Below are 12,186 nucleotides of genomic sequence, written 5' to 3'. Positions count from 1 at the left end.
GCAAATTGATAGTTTGGGTTGTTTTTGTGGAAGATGCTATTGTTAATTTACTGGTGGTTTCTTTATCTTTTTGTTTTGTATATTTTGTATATAGACTATCCGAAAAAAGGAAATGAATGAATGAATATATAATCGCATTATCATAAAACATTAAACAGTATTATGATTATGTATGAATGAGTTTAATTAATAATCTGTACTTAACACGAATAAATTCCATAGTTTTTAAGTTGTTAGCCTAGGTTAGTGGTGAAATTCATTAGATTTTTGACATGATATTCTTAAATAGCCCAACTTTTCAAACCCATTCTTAATTCCCTCATAAATTTCTTGTCTAAAGGACCATGTGTATGCCTAATATAGCAAATTTAATTTATTTTATTTAAACCTTAGAACTATTAATAGTCTCCAGTATTTTAATAACATTACTTTTTTAATTCACCCTTTGTGCTTCGAATAATGTATCATTATCTTACTAATGAAATGTAATGTTCACATAATAACAATATGCATTTAGTATGTTAATTTATTAATAACGAAATATTAAATTCTAAATACCAAATTGTAATAGTCACTTAAAACATGGCAAGTCTCTACTTATTCTCCATACTTGAAACAACAACAATTAGCAACAGTGGATACCGTTATATGTTGGCGTATAATATTCTGCCATGACGGTGGTGATATTTAGGATGTTCTCCACCATAAAAAATAACTTATTATAGTCACTTTACCAAGTAACAATATATATTGTTGACGTAATTTGCCATTACGATGGTTAAGATTATATAATAGTGATTCATTATTTGTAATTTATAACAATCATTTTAAAAAGTAAAAATTACTTACTTACTTAGTTTGGCTTATAATTTATGATTTTTCACGACGATGGTCGAGATGTTTATGTCTATAACTATCCTATTTACCGTACTAGAGTGCTTTCCCCCTTCTTGCCGTTTTTCGACATTACGCTCCACCGTTTGTTTCCATTTTTTACTTTTCAGGACAGGATTCATTGCTTTGTTGAAAGCCAGATATTGTTAATGTAAAACTATTATTATCATCATCACTTTCGTTCATTATAATTTATTGTACTATATTTTGTGTTAAAAAGTATACTATAGCTTTACAAAAATTGTAAACAAACTTAAATGATTACAATTCTGATTGCAATTAACCGCAACTTTAATGCGCGTTTTAATTGTTAATTCTTAGTGGCGTTCCATACATGAGTGTGTCAACAAAGAACGATGATGTTAGTCGAGTTGCCGAAACTGATAACTGGATAATTGATATTTACATATCACCTGTTGTTATAGGCTAAATGATTTAGCGGTCGAATAATGCAATCCTAAACACATTTACCTTACTCTGAACGTGAAAAGAATACAAAATAGGTATTAATGTAATAAACGGTGAAAATCGATGGAAAATATTTGGTTACGAATGCAGATAATTACTATGATTTTGTAACTGTAATCTATACGAACGTATGATTGATTTTCTTGACCAATGGTGATGAAAATGATAAAGGCTACCAGTGTGGTGATGACAAAGATAAGGATACTAAAGGGATGGTAATGATGATGATGATGATAATGATGATACGTATGACGATAGTGATGATAATAATTATAATACATATAAATGGTGACGAGAGTGACGGTTATACTTGTCGATATCTGATACTAAATGATGATAATGACTTTGGTTCTAAGAATGTTAATAACATGTTGACCTATCCATATGCTTTAATAACGTTGGTTGTGAACTCATAATTATTTAAGTAATAACCATAATCAGAACTTGTGCACATAGCTGTGTGCACACGAATATAGTTGTTGAACAGTATGGCAGTCTACACACATTCACATTAACCTTTCTTAGTCACACATTTTATACATGTTGATACAAGAACCAGTAAAAAACATTGCCAGGCTCAGATGTTTTACTTCATTTTGTTTTTAAAATGTTATTCGTACATTGTTAAATCTTTCAATCAGGGCCTCTGTGACAAGTGATTATTTACAACTCGGAACAACTTTTTTTTTCTTATACAACATTTATAAATTGACCCCAGAATCAACTTATTTTTTATTTTCTAAGAATTCGATAATCGACATAAGTTCAATATGCCTGCAATTCTATCTTTAAAACGTTGATTTTAGTAGTCTATATTAAGAATAAATAGTGGTCTAATAGATTAGTTTCGTTCGAAACATAATTCTTAATTTAACCTATGTACCGTGTTATCTTTTAAAATATTTCTGCTAACACACCTCTGTTTCTAATTTTGCCCTCTGTCACATTCTTAATGTTCCTTATCACAATGATGTCATTCTAGCAATATTTGCCAACGCAACAGATGATTGTTCTCGCCATAGTTTTATGAAAAGCATCGATTCATCGTAACGTGTTGTATCTCGAACAGAACACATTGTGCCGTTATAACTCTATAACTTTGAGGGTTTCCGCCTGCTTTATGCAGCCTGTGTGTTCTTATGTTGGTGAGTAAATCAACTTAAGATTGACAAAAGGTCTTGATAAAATTAAGTAAATACTTGAATACGGCCCTTATAAACGGCTTGCCAAATGTCCGTGTTAAACTAACAATCGACGTGTTTAGTCTCTGTGTGTGAATTGGTGTCAATTATACACACAGACGTACATTTATGTAAAGAAAATGTTAATTTGAAGTTTCAATGACGTAAAATCACCTTCCGAGGTGTTGATATGGAAATCAAATTGTTTAGTGTTTGTTTAATTGTTAATAACCTTAAGTTTCAGAATTGTGTTGTATCTATAACATCTGCTTAAATTTAATTTGCGTCTAATTGGGTCTGGCTGAGTACCAGAAACACACATCCTACCCCACCCACACCTCTTTATCCACCCACATCGCCTACCACACCCACCCACGTTATCACGGATAGGAAGCGTCGGTTTAATTACCATCATTACCCATTATATTTGATGTACGATTTGTGTGTAGTATTTGTAATGAAATGTATAGTTTAAAGTTTGTATATGGTTTATATTTCTCCTCAAGTTGAGGGCGGACTATCTACATTTGTAACGTTCTGATTTGACTTCAATTTAAAGTTTTAGACGTGTCGATTATACCGCCCTCATCGTATGTGACCATCTTGAAACTTTTAATCCGATGCCGATCCCTTTAAACAAGCAAACAATAATAACAAAAATAAGTTAAACTTACAAAGTTAAAGAAACAACTAACCCTTCATAATTTTTTCTTTCTATAGTATTTTTTATGGAATTTGTTTTTTGCTGTTTGTACACGAGTTACGTCATAATTCGATGATTCTGTGTGACCGTCCCTTTTTAAATTAATTTTATTTTCCACAAATAATGTGATGTTCTGTCCTAAGTATTTGTTTTAATGCTTAGCGTTATTTCCTAATAACATAACATTTAATTGGTTATTGTATGTAGGCATCAGCTTTCCGGGGTGATACCAAATAAGATGTTGTTTCGAACTAGAAATCCACTTTTAGTTTCATATTTTCATTTTATCCACGTCGTATCTTTCATAATATCTATTTACAAATATATTTCCATATTTAAATATGTCGTTATGTATTTATAATCCATGGAAGGTCTAACATTCGATTTATTTTTGGTTCGGTCTGGATGTATACATAGTGTGTTTTGTTTGTTTTGATTATTTGTAAAATCCGTCGGGCGTCACTCACTCCACTTAACACACACTCTTTGTTCTACCGCTTGTAAGGCTCTGTCAAATATTTAACGAACTATCTTTAAATATTATTCATGTCTGCTAACAAAGTTACCAACGAAAGCAAATCATGATGACATGCACATGTACACGGCAGACAATCAGCGGTATAGTGACATTCAGTTAACCCTCTAAATTTGACCTTCAACTTTGACCTTTAACTAGATATAAAAATGATACATGCCCACCCTATTTTGTGGTTGATGACATATTGTATTTAGTGTTATACACACTGTGTCATTAAACAGAATTTCGTCACATGCCCTCTATAGGCTAAGAATATTGTTTAGCCTTGTCCATCGTATTTCGATATCTCATAATTTGGAGTCTTAGCCTATTACACAAAAAACTAACAAAAAGTAAATAAATAAAACCAACATTGAACATAGCCTCGTATGTTTAATCGCGGCATCTATCATGTTACTGCGTTAACGAAGCGAAGAAAAAGCCATCAACACCAACTTAAGTTTACTTACCAGGAATTCCTTTACTTTAAAACAATTCTCAACATTTCGATGTGAAAGTAGCTGTTCATTTTTGATAGGTTTCAAATAATGATGCTATATGCTACTTAAAAAATATTAAACTTATACGATAACGTTGTTGTGTTTTTTCTAATATTAATAATGATAATAATACGCTATTTTAAAATATATTAAACTGTACGACATTACAGTGGTCCATGGCAGCAGGCAGTTCATCCGGATTACATTCTGTGTCCTCGCATAGTTGATCTATGTAGGTTTTGTGGGGACGTCCAACCTTCTGACGACCATATTATTGTTGCATGGTTGCTAGTAAGAAATAAGTCATATATTTTTACTATGAAAACATTTTTATGCTGTTCAAGTGCATCATAATAGCCTATTATTTAAATTTAAATTAATTAAACAATCAATGTATTTGTAAAAAACTTTTAATAATATTTTTTTTTTAAGTACTGTTCTGTAGGGTTGAAACAACATTATGAGAATAAATAATTAAAAAATAAATAAATAAAATAAAAATAATCAAAGGTTTTGTTAATATAAATTATTATACTAAGATTAATATCCCATGCTCATTGCAATATAGGTGAGTAAGACAAACTGTATAGAGTCCTTGTTTCATCTTTACCTCAAGTGTAATTTAAACATTATTATTTTACGTTCATTTGCAAATGATGTCGCTTACCGGTACATGACGAAAGAACCCCTAATGTCTTTTTGATGAACGTGATGAGCTATGAATAACAGACGTTTTCAGGGAAGGGTAAGTGTTGTAAGTTTCCTGGGGGAATAGTATCTAGCACCGGTCATGGCCATTGTAACCTATATAGCAAACATTGTGGTAGTTGCTTCATTTTTCTTTGAATTCAAGGACGTCGGTTCGATTCCTTCGTTGTGTTCTAAATTCTATATCTTCAATTTACTCACTCGTTCTCCAATTTCAACGAGGTACTAAGATGTGTTAAAGATGTATTGTCCCCCAAAACATGAAAAATGAAGATTAATTGAATAGGTTATTTTGTAGTTTTAACAAAAAAATGAAAGGAATAATGTTTTCACCTATATAAAATAACAAAAGAAATAGTTAAATTCAACCAAAAACCCAATGATTTGACTATTTCTTGCTTTAAATTACATTTTTTCAGGTAAATAATTTTTTTTATCATCCAATTTTTGGGCAAAGTGGATAATTAACTATTATGTGACATAAAAATGGCATATTCAACCAAAAATGTTTAAAGAATTTTTTTTTCAGGGGGACAATACATCTTTAGCAGTATATGTTCGAGATTTATTTAATTTTTTAATCGGCTTTTAGAAAAGAAAAAGATTTAGAACAAAAATATAGAAAACATGTTTTAAAGAATATCAAATCTAAACAAAAATCAAAGTGACTGAATATACTCCAATAAGTAATTCTCCGTCTTTGAATTTTGTTTCCCCTTCCCTTTTAAAGTTTAGATATTCATCCATCGGAGTTATAGTGGTACAACCGGGTAATTATTGTACAGTAAAGTACATGTTATAGGCCTAGGCCTATATTAGTTGAATTAAATAACAGTTATTGAACCAGTCTATGGTTACTATTAGGAGTATATATTAAAGTATATCTTACAATGTGTATTTTAAATTTGTTTATGCTGCAAGCTGAGGTGGAATTCCTTCATTTGCCAACGAAATTCTTATTATAAAATTGATGAACTTCTGCGTCGCACCATCAAGTTCTAACACGTAATAAGATATACTTGTGGATACGGTGATTAAACACAGCACCAACTCTATTCACTGAACAACACAAAGATCCAAACAAAATGACGAATAAGCATAAATATTATACACTTACCTAATTCACTCATCATTACCGTTAGTGTAATTACAAAGATAAGTAAATATGAAATTGAGCGTGTATCGTTACACTTGTTCAGTAGATTCAGTGGTATAGTTATGAATTAAGGTCTCGGTTTACTTTTATGGTGGCACAGTCACTTATTCAGCTGGCCGTTTTCAATTTCATAATCATTTTATGATTTAAAATTCTATAAATAAGGAACACAGATTACGCCTTCATATTGATACATAGTTTTTAAGATTCAGTCTAACTATATTGAAGCAAATACTGTAAGTCATTTAAGTATAATGTTTTCATTGATTAGCACCATTACATGTAACTCTCATGATTCTTTTGGTGGTGCACTGTCGACAGCGCGGTGGCGCGGCGGTCCATAATTGTAAGGTTGTGTTAGGAACATCGATTGCGATTTTTTTTTTGTGTGCAGCCTCCCCGCAAACATGTATCACCGAATTATAACTGATTATTTTATTTTGCTCTTGAATGTTTTAAAATGTATAAGTTTCTGTTCATTAAGTCTCATTCTCTTTTTTTGGCCTGTTACCCGCAGCTGCGTAAGTCTGTGTTTAGTTCATCCTGTTTTATATCATAACTATTAACAAATTTGTTCAAGCAGACTCTCTTTTAGTTTATAAATTATCTATTCATTTCCTGACGTACATAAAATATGATGAATCCAATATTGTTTTGTGTAAATTAACATGTATGGCTGCGTCTAAAATGTAGGTTTAATTACATAATAACGAACTTATCGGCTTGAACTTCAAGGAAGGTGTTTTCTCGAGTTGTCCGTAGCCCGTGGCTCGTTTACTTACGACAAACGTTCAATGTTTGTATTAATTCAATAAACAACAAAGGGAGAAGAAAACAACTCGTGATGAGCAAAGCAAACAGTATGTTAACTTAACAATGCAGGAATTATGATCAGCTAAACCGGGAAGAACAGTGCGTAAATAAACATTCGCGCTGTGGTTTTTTTTAACTCAATAAACGATATAGCAGTTGCTTAATGCCGACCGCTAATACACATTGATTTGTTTGATCCTACAAATTTCACAATCGGTTTGTACATTCAAATGGTCTATCAGCCATAATTGTACGTTTTCATAGGCGGTATAAAGCACGTTCTTAACTATGTCCGCTTGCCTTTGTTAGGCTCGCTTGATGGATGGATTTTCGAATTTAGCTTTCCTGTCGGGCTGTCTGAGTGCACTAGCGCCTGTGGCTATGAAACCATTTCGGAAGTCTTATTTTATAAGACAGTAGTCTTTTTATACCACTACGTACATTTCAAATGAAACGATTTAATATAAATGTTTTCATTATACCGTAGTATTGATCTCCACTTTATAAAGCAAACATTTGGTTTTAGCAGATTTAATAAATTATACATTTTTTTCATATTTTGTATAATATAAAGATAGTCCTACAACGAAATATTTGTTCTGCAGTCTCAAACGTGATATTGTAATACTTTATCCTCATGGTACTGTACGTCTTCAATATAAAATAATCAAGTTACAGGTTAGTTGAAAGATGTTCTTCTAATTCAAACAATATGCCTATATTTAAACACATGCACTTTACATGATTAAGTTATAGAATATATTTTACACTTGCTAATCGTATTCGTGTTTCTTTCTGGTAAAAGGTGAAACAGTGTTTTCGTTTAAAACAATAAAAGGATAAGATTAGATTCCTTAAATGTACACTATCATACAGTTTGAGCATCGTGTGAAGTGTTTGGTGACAAGAAGATGTTAAATCTTCCATTTAAATCATCTCATCCATCAGTTGCGTATCGTCTGCGGATTAACGCGCGATTTTAGTTGACCGCTCGATCATCCGAAGTATCTCGCGCTAACGAAAACCGCGCTCCACTTTCTTGTTTAATTTATTGAATCACACTCGGAGGTGGGGACGAGATAAATTAAATACATGATTTGTCCAGACAAATCAAACTCGCACAATTTAAACCTATTCAAATAACTATTAGGCGGCGTAATGATGTTAGTGTTGATTAGCTTTAAAAGCCTGAGAATAGCGCTGAGTTGTGTAAACGTAATTTGTAAGGATTATTACCGTAGACTAACAGATCAGGTTTTATATGGCATTGGTAAACGAGAGTAGATTAAACTCGAATTATAATCTTGAACATCAATTTCTGATCTTTAAGTGCGCTTATAAGTCATCAAGTTAAGTTGCTTATCTAATACAATTAGACCAATGACATAGTATAGTGAGTAATAGCCGTAATGAAGTGCTAAATGGACAATTGCCACTAATTAAACGTAATTGACAAATAACAAATCGTTTTCAAATAATGTCCAATAGCCCAGAGACTAATTACCCGGATTTGACTGTCATTCTAAATTATTATATAGTTATTTAACCGACTGCCTTGGCTGCAGTATCGCAGGTTTTTGTTTTATGTTCTATTTTGAATTGACAGCGCTATTTTCAAAAATTTCGCAGGATTGTTTCAGTATTTTGAAATCTTAGCTATATAAAACATTCGTGATACAATTACGGGTAGTTTTTTTACGTTGTGTTTTAGTAATAAATATTTAAAAAAATGAGTCATGTAAATGCTATATACAACATTCCCAATTGTTGAACATTTAAAATACTATATGTATAGAGACATTAAATTCCTCCACGATCGAAGTCAGTTCCATGGTGGCGACAAACTGGCGTAACAGACAGACCGTAACCACCGTTGATAAAGACATGCAACTGGCCGTGGCCTGAATTTAAAATAGAGAACAATATTAGACCAAGTCATGAACTGGCGATACTCAAATACAAATTAATCGAAAGCTATTGCGATATTGTTTAACCGGTGACATACTATCTTCGTATCTCGAATGATGAATTAGAAAATAGCAAACAAAAACTTTAGGCAAAACAAATGAAAGAAGACATAAAAATACCGGAAACTACCGATCATTTCCACCACAGATTGATGAGAAAATTCTTTTGTATGTTAGAATGTGCTACTTTCAGTTCTTCAAATTGAGACGTTTTCCTGTTTCTGTCTATTTGTTATCACTTGGTGTACATTGCTCGCCTGCCTAATCGAGTATGGAACTAGTGTGTGTATAACTCTGACTAATTGATGGGCCTGCTGAATGAGAAGAATAAAGAGAACGACATATAAACCATTTGCATTCTGTTCTCATCACTGTTGACCACATTTGCAGAAAAGAGAGCGTTTTACAAAAGTTGAAAGAAAGTTTTAAGAGGACGACTTTTATTTCGAGAACGCGTTTTGACGCTTCGTCGCTGATCGCGTCGCCGTGTCTCCACCAAGGACGCTTTACGCGTTTCAGCTTGCTCGGTTGTGTTGGATAACATGTTTAAAACGTTCATTAAACAAAATATTGTGTGCAATTAAACTATAATTACAGGTCATGATACTAATAAAATGTAGTCACTTGTATTGTCGTTGTCCATGGTCAAGGTCTATTTTTAACATTATTTTACATGCTCCATATATTTCAGTTTTATGAGGTTTATGATTGATCTCGATTTCCCCATGGGATAAATCTCAATCAAAATGTAAAGAACGTTTAGTGAGTTATCTTTATTTACACAACATTGTTATAAGTTAAACAATCAATATGATCCTGTACAAAAAAAAACCGGAAAACGAATTACAGTATTAAAAATTATATTAAAATGAAAATTTATTGGTAATATTCAACTTAACTGAGGGATATAATGCAGGAGAACCATAACTTCTGTAGAGACATAGTTGACAAACTACTATGCATGCATACCGTCATTCATTCTGTAGAGAAACCCAGTTTCTGGAAAGTTATATGATCCTAACGTTAAGCCAGATATTAAGAATAAATCATTAATGAAGGCTTTTAAAAGAATAATTATTACTGTGTTATAACAAAAATTATTATTATCACTATTATTATTACAGTAATAATACATTTTTCAAAGTATGAATAATTTGTTTCCCCTTTATTCCTTTTAATCAGCAAATATTTTTGTCAAATAGCAATATATTTCAAAATAATGGTGTTTTCTAGTAAAATTACATATTTCTGCATTTTTTCAGTTAACTTTATTCCATATTTATAAGCAATTTAAAATATTAAATTGCTTGGCTTTCTGTTTAATCCGAGTAAATGTTTTCTTAAGAGCAAACAACTCATAAAAATCTAAATACATTTCATATAAAATTGCAATATTTGAATCACATTATCACTTGTCAAATGCTGAAAAGATGATCGTGTTTGTTGAGACTGTATTCTACGTTCTAATGGCCAATTATTCCTTTTTACAGCTACTATTTCCATTTTAAATTATTTGCTTCGTGTCCCCATCCGACAAACAGCAACACTGAATGCGCAGCCAAGCGGCAAATTTGTTGACGGGCGCAATATTCGTTCGAATGCCGACAGTTACCCTTTGTCTTTTAATGCTACCCGGTCCCTCGGGACTCTAGGCCTAACAACATTAGATATTCTCATCGTAGGCCCGCGTACATTATGAAAAGTTTCAAGCTAAGCTTGATCAAGATTAATCAAAGAATACCTTATCAGGCTTGGAAATGCATTTTTCTGAATCTAGTGTCACTCACAAGATTGTTAATAAAACAACATAGGTCTAATGAAAAATAATAATAATAATGTACATTAAATACCCATAGCTCGTCTTTCTTTAGGGTCTTTGATTAAGAAAATTAATAGCAATTTTTGCAAAGTTTTATTTATGTTGATCTGGATTACGCACCAATTGGAAATGAACATCCAGTATGCCTACGGAACCAACTTAACGTCTCATTCGAAAGACGTGAGTAATTGAATAGTGCGATCCAAACCTCCACCAATTGAAATATTTCCAATAGGCTTACTGTTTATATTATTTTTCATTACTTCATGATAGTATACCGTGTTCCACACTGGTAACGTTATAATTATAGCATATTACATAGCAACATAAGTTAAACTTTCTAAGTTTATTCAAAATAATTATACATAACAATACACACTGTTAAATTTCTTTCTCTTTCCATGGTTAAGCAGTTGAATTGTATCGACATTGAAATCAACAATTCCGTTATTCTATCAAACTAAAGTCCATGTAATATATAAGCCATCTGATTTTATGCAGTATTATATACATACAACATGTAACAATATTACAAATCCTTCCATTGTAGTTAATAAGTTCAACAGCACCTGTCCTAAGGTGACTCAACATTTTTTTCCTTTGCTAATGATGTTACTATAGAGAAAGCATGTATTAGTTTAATTAAAGTCATCAGAATTTCATAATTTACGTTTATTTATATCATATATTGAGGAAATTATCGGATGGCTTCCATTGTCTTTATTTTGCATTAATCTGTTTCTTAGATGCTTTTTAATATTGGATATATAGGCCTACGTTTTTGTTTGTTTTAGACATATCGGTTGTGAGGACTCTCGCAACTTTTCTTCACTCTCGGTGGTTTACTTCACTATCGCAACTTTTCTTCACTCTTGCAACTGTTCTTCACTCTCGGTGGTTTACTTCACTCCCGCAACTTGTATTCACTCTCGCAACTTTTCTTCACTCTCGGTGGTTTACTTCACTTTCGGTGGTTTACTTCACTCTACTCGCAACTTTCTTCACTCTCAGTGGTTTTCTTCACTCCCGCAACTTGTCTTCACTCTTAGTGGTTTACGTCACTCCCGCAACTTGTCTTCACTCTTAGTGGTTTACGTCACTCCCGCAACTTGTCTTCACTCTCGGTGGTTTACTTCACTCCCGCAACTTTTCTTCACTCTCAGTGGTTTAATTCAATTTTCAGTAGTTTATTTTACTCCCGCAACTTTTCTTCACTCTCAGTGGTTTACATCACTCTCGCAACTTTTCTTCATTTTCAGTCGTTTATTTCACTCCCGCAATTTTCAGTGGTTGTCTTCACTCCCGCAACTTCTTCACTCTCAGTGGTTTACTTCACTCCCGCAATTTTCCTTCACTCTCAGTGGTTTACTTCAATCTTATCATTATTTATTTCAGATATATTTTGCTGTGTTAAGCTTTCTGTTCCAGTTAAAAATTATCGCAAATCGAGATATAAAATA

Source organism: Antedon bifida, chromosome 1 (assembly GCF_963402885.1).
Source record: "Antedon bifida chromosome 1, ecAntBifi1.1, whole genome shotgun sequence".
Classification (NCBI taxonomy): domain Eukaryota; kingdom Metazoa; phylum Echinodermata; class Crinoidea; order Comatulida; family Antedonidae; genus Antedon; species Antedon bifida.
Note: the sequence above shows the minus strand (reverse complement) of the source record.